A 6,132-nucleotide genomic window follows, 5' to 3' on the forward strand; every position below is an offset into this window, starting at 1 on the left:
TTTTTGGAAAATTTTGTAACATCATCAAGAATTTAGTAAAGGGTTCTTTTCATCATAACGCTGATTCAAGTATCTGGTCTGTTAGTCTTCTTTGGCCGGCCAGTACACCTGGCTAATTTCTGTATTTTTAGTAGGGACTGGGTTTTACCATGTTGGCCAGGCCAGGCTGTTCTCAAGTGATCTGCCCACCTTGGCTTCCCAAAGTGCTGGGATTATGGGCGTGAGCCACCGCGCCTGGCCACACTTGTTAGTCTTCTAGGTACTCTTTAAGAAAAGGAATATGGATGGAAATGTTCAAAAGCGTCAATCATCTTAAATCAAATGGACACAAAGAGATTAAATCACACCAGAATTTTTCAAAAAATAGAGGCGTGGTTTCACTCTGTCATCCAGGCTGGAGTAAACTGGTGCAATCACAGCTCGCTGCAGCTTTGACCTCCCTGGCTCAAGCGATCCTCCCACCTCAGCCTCCCAAGCAGCTAACTACAGGTGCACACCACCACTCCCAGCTAACTTTATTTTTTATAGAGACAGGGTCTTGCTATGTTGCCCAGGCTGGTCTCAAACAATCCAGCTGCCTCAGCCTCCCAAAATGTTGGGACAGGAGTAAACCACTGTGCCCGGCCTAGAAACATTTTACTTGCAAAGATTCTAAAACAGCTTTAGCATACTTAAATTAGTCCAAAAGATGAAAACCTATTTTTTAACTCAATGTATTGATGTAAGTAAACACCAACAAAAACAAAGAAAAAATACAGATTATGAAGCTCATGTACCTTTTTCTTCACCTGTTCTTGTTAGATCAGCCACTAGAAGCCGATGATAAGTTCTGTCATTCTGCAAATTTTATGACAGCCAACTACAAACTACAAAAAGTAAATATTTCCCAAAACTCTATTTTACCATCAATGTTTGAGTATAGGATAGTGAAATGTCAGTACACTTAACCATCAATTCTGCTAATATAAGATACATTTTACAATAAAACTTTAAAGCTGCTAATATAATAGCAGTATTCCATTTCATTCCAATTCTGAAATTAATTCAGCAAGGGAAAAACAAAAAGAAACAGGTACAATGTGAAGAATAACTGAAAATCCAGGAATATCACACTCCCCAAAATTATCTTACCATTATTCATGATTTCACATTTTATGCTATTACTTGAATAAATTTTGCTATTATAATTTTGGATTAAACAAACTTTTATTATTCTGATGCCATCAGTTATTTGTTTGCTAATTTTTATTAAAATCAGTGAATTGTGAAAGGCATATTTCACAGAAAATATAAAATACTGTATGTTGCATTTTTAAAAGTGAGAGTTAGAATTATACTACTTAACTACTTTCTATGCTAATGTCACAAAATACTTTAAAATAGTTACATATAAAAATATTCATGAAATACAGTTTTTTGTTTTTGTTTTTTTTTTTTGAGACAGAGTCTTACTCTGTCACCCAGGCTACAGTGCAGTGGCACAATCTCGGCTCACTGCAACCTCCACCTCCTGAGTTCAAGTGATTCTCCTGCCTCAGCCTCCTGAGTAGCTGGGATTACAAGCACACGCCACCACGCCTGGCTAATTTTTGTATTTTCAGTAGAGATGGTGTTTCACCATGTTGGCCAGGCTGGTCATGAACTCCTGACCTCAAGTGATCCACCCGCCTCAGCCTCCCAAAGTGCTGGGATTACAGGCATGAGCCACAGCACCTGGCCTATATAGCCTCTTTTTAATAAATCACCACAATCACTAAGTGATATCGTAGCCAATTCTACACTTCCAAGACTGCCAAGACATAATCAGCATCATATTTTAATTCAAAAGATTCCATAAAAAATGTTTGTTACAGAAAAGATAACTTTCAACAAGAGCCACTTTTTCTGACCTTGTCAACCTGTGAATCAGCTGTTCTTAGAAGCACAGTTACTTGGACACTACACTATTCCTTCAGATGATGTAATCTTAAGGAATTTAGTAATTAGGTGAATTACTAACATAAAACAGTATTTACTGACATGACTAAACTGAAAGGCCTTTCACCTATTCCTAGAGTCTTCACAGAAATCAGACACCCAGTGTAAGAAAACGGTGTTGAAAGCTCTGCTGGTCACTTCAAAGAGAACAATCAATTCAGCAAATCCAGAGGATAATGTACTAGAAACTGGGGAAATCTTAAATTATGAAAGCTCAAATAAAACTACTACTGCGTGTTAATATACAGCAACAAAAAGAACCACTGCAGAAACTGTTATAAGACTTTATGAGAGCAAAAACAAATGAAGAGGCAAAAACACAATAACCATTAAGAAAAAAAAAAAAGACAAAGAAGACATTGAGAGAAGAAGCACAAAATAAAGATTATCCCTGAAAATGTGTTGACTAAAATATTCTGTTCTAAATACTTAATTTTAAAATTTCGATTAGAACAACGCACTGTCCATTTGGCAGACCTACAAAAACATTTCCTTAAAAAATCACCATCACTTCAACTATATTTTTAAAAGGCCTGTACACTTGGAAAAGACTATCATAATAATTAGAATAACTTGTCTCACTATTTACTTAGAAATGCTCCATTTAAAAGTAGGCCAACAATAGGAACTTTGCTATTGCACAACAGAGAAAGTAAATGAAATAACATCTATTAACATTCAGTGTCCATGGCATGTTTCTCCATCTCCTAGAACATACTGTGACTTACACTGTCTACTCTGAACAATTTATCACTTCTTCATCCATGCAGTAGCTCAAATAAAGACAGTTCCTGTGTTAATCCCACAATAAGCCTCAGTAATTCTCACATCACCGTAGTTGTAAACGTTTGTTAACAGAAAAAGAATGTTTTTCCTAAAATAGCTACATAACACTAAGACTACTGAAATTCCTAAATAATCCTTTTACAACACGCCTGCCAACTCTATTTTGATACATTAAACATGTGGAGCCTATTTTAAAAGCTCTTTAACTGTGACTATCAAAACAGCTTCCTAGTTATTAATGTCTCTTTTTAAAAAAAGTTTTCAAGTTGTTCTTACAAGAAATTGAATATTGATGAATTTGGGCTGCTATCAAATGCCTAAGAAGCACTTTTTTTGCCGAATAAGATGGGCAAACGTCCTAGATCTGCTAAATCTGACATGAGAGGTCATGCAATTTTAAAAAATGAAGAAATAACTATTTCCAACACTCACTGAGTCCTTCATTTAAAAAATTATTTTCGGTATTATTTTCACACTTTACGTTTAATAATACAATGTTTTTAAGGCTGTTAGGCTTAAACTATAAAAAACTGATCTACCACATACGGCTACTCAGTCTATACTCTTAATGGGGCTCCGGGAGATTTGGGGTACTGACAATAAGTGGCAGTTTCAATTAAGAACTTCACTGTCAGGAATGACATCCGAAAAGGATAGTGCTAGGGAAGACAGGCAAGAGATGCCGGGGTACGATGAAAAGAGAAACACACAATTTAAAGCCACTAAGTAGGGAAGGCGAGGGTAGAACGCATAGACAGCAGAGAAAGACGATTTAACAAGGAAGTGAAGCGGAGCGCAGAGTAGGGCAGAAGCTGATGAGGAAACGAATGGGAAAAGATACTGTTTTCAAACAGGGCATGCACCAGGAAGAGAAGCGCCAAGGCTTGGGGTAGCCCCAGTGCTTTCGTGTGAAAGAGATGCTTGCAAAATGAAGCGGAGGGAAGAGGGAATCAGTGGGCTTCCAGGGGTTCGAGCAAACTCCCATTCTCTCCCTGTGCCTCTCCCAGCCCTCAGCCGAGCGGAGGCGGGGGCCGGGGAAGGGGCCTACCCGAGAGCCAGGCCCGGCGTTCCCCTGCCTAGGCTCCGAGGCAGCAGGGAAAGCAGCAAGAATTCGGAAGGACAGAGGCCCCGGCCGCGGCTCCGCAGCACCGCGAAAACCGGCCCAGGGCCCGGGGCCTCGGCGGCGCGGCGGGTCAGCCGCTTCCCCTTCGGCGGGGCGCCTGGCGGCCTTACCTGAGGCAACGGAGGGAGAAGATGTCTAGGGCGCCTCGCTCGCGCCCGCCGCGGTACTCAGCCCAAGTTTCCAACAGAGGCGCGACCCTGACTCAGCCGCCGCTTCCCCCTTGGGGTCTCGACCGCCGCCTCCGGGGCTGTTTACACCGCCCGGCCCCTCACGCCGCCGCCGCCGCCGCTGCCGCCTTCTCTCCACCCTAGCGCCGTTGCCGATTCGGCCGCCGCCACCTCCTCCGCCGCAGCCTCGTCTCTCTGGAGCATCTTCCAACCACCGAACCCTGAGAATCAGAGACTCCAGCCGCGCCGGCAGGAAACTCCCCCGCAACTGCTAGGGGAACCAGGCGGTCAGAGCACCGGCGGCTTTTCCGCCATTGAGCAGAAGCCGCTGGGCTCCTTCTGCAACCCCCTCCCCGCACCCTAGTCCTTCCCCGCCCCTCAGGGAGCCCCGCCTCCAGCTGCCACCCACTGGGATGCCGCGCGCCCTCTCACGGCCCCCGGTTTGCTGGGAGTCTTGTCAATCACCGCTCCCCCTCCCAGTGCTGCTCCCTCGGCACCTTCGTACTTAGTTTACCCCGCCCACCCGGCCCCGCCTCTGAGTTTCTAATTTCCCATTGGGCATCAGTGGCTACTTTCAATTGGCAAGGTCAGCTGTCCATTAAACACCGCCCACTAAGTGAGACCCAACCCTTTATTACCATTTACTTTATTCGGCCCCGCCTCCGCTAGGTCCTACCTCCCGAACGTCAGGGACCAGCCCCCGCTACCAGCCATAAGTAGAGCCCTCCGTCAATCAAATAACGCCCACCTGCGCTCCTCCTAGCAAAGCCCGGGCCCCAGCGATTGTCTTTTCTTATTGGTTCAAATCGTGGCCCGAACCCCCAGTCACTGGCTTTCTTGCGGGTCAGTCACTGAGCCAATTTCCAAGTCCGTCACACCGGCTTTTTTCAAATGAACGCGCAAAAGGCGGGGAAGTATCTGGAAAGCGATTGGTTCGTCCTAGAAAACGGTCAAACCCAGAGTCTGTACGGATCCTTTCCGTTCTGTGAGGACCGTGCCCCCTTGTATTTGACCTCTAAGCCTTGCGTAAAAGAAGCGCCATAAGGGACCAACGAGCAGTCCAGCTATAGGTGTGGACGCCTGGTCCCACCCGGAATTGCAGGGGCTTGGCTACTGATTGGCTAAGAAAGTCCTCCTAGGCCCTCATTGGAGGAGCTAAACGCCTCTCTTCGGCGTGGAGACGGGAAGGGATGGCTCAGACGAGGACAAGAAGTGGGCAGGGGAGAGGCGGTTGTTTTGCTTCAGCCGCGGGTGGGGCGCACGCGAGAGTGGGAAACTGGGAAGGCCGGGCTCTGGGGAGGTGTTGCGGGGAGGGGAAAGGCCCGGATGTTCCCTGACAATGAAATCATCGCCGACCTATCAGAGCCGCCGAGCTGGGATACCTGCCTGACCTGTCCCCCGGAGGGAGAAGAGTGGGCGGGAAATTGGGGTGTCGGAAGAATCTGGAAATCAACGTGGGAAAGAGGGACAGGTGTTCCCTTCAGGAGGATTTTGTGCTATTAGAGATTATTTTTATACCAGCCCTTGACATTTCCGTATTTTGTTTCTCAGCATTGATTTTTAAAACTCCCAGCCTAGTCTCTTGACATGGACTTGTTCGTTTCGCAGTTATTGAGCGCCTGCTGTTTGCCAGGCACTGTATGTAGAGCTGGAGATACAAAAATAAATTAGGCAATCGCAGTACAAGATGATAGGTACTATAATTGAAACATGCACAAGGGCTGGTGATGACATAAAGGGTCTTCCTTGTGGATAGGTTTACCAAGAAAGGCTTCACAAAGACACAGGATGAGTCAAGAATGAATGATAGGGGTTTAACAGGCCGATGGGGAAAGTGGACATGACTCCTCCAGCTATCAAATTAGACGATGCTGCCATGTTAATTCTCCAAACGAAAAACAAAAGTGTAATAGAGGTATTCTAATACTTCCCTTAGGATATATATAATTTATATATATATATATATATTTTTGTAATCCGAATGTCCTGAAAGAACTTAAACCTATTTCCTACTTTGGTGTAAACTGGTTTGGGCAGACAATTTAAGCTTAGACCCAACAGAGTGCTATTCAGGTTAGG

General features: G+C 44.8%; 1 protein-coding gene across 3 annotated transcripts in view; it reads right to left on the reverse strand.

Moving 5' to 3' along the window:
- Nucleotides 1–4,673, reverse strand: part of PPM1B (protein phosphatase, Mg2+/Mn2+ dependent 1B) — a 77,843-nt gene extending 73,170 nt beyond the window's left edge. For 2 of the 3 annotated variants that reach the window (XM_054546670.1, XM_009237339.3), the window contains exon 1: nt 3,997–4,673. The gene's annotated coding sequence lies outside the window, so the exon portion shown is untranslated. 3 annotated transcript variants of the gene reach the window in all.
- Nucleotides 4,674–6,132: the final 1,459 nt, after the last annotated feature.

This window comes from Pongo abelii, chromosome 12 (genome assembly GCF_028885655.2).
Source record: "Pongo abelii isolate AG06213 chromosome 12, NHGRI_mPonAbe1-v2.0_pri, whole genome shotgun sequence".
Taxonomy (NCBI): Eukaryota; Metazoa; Chordata; class Mammalia; order Primates; family Hominidae; genus Pongo; species Pongo abelii.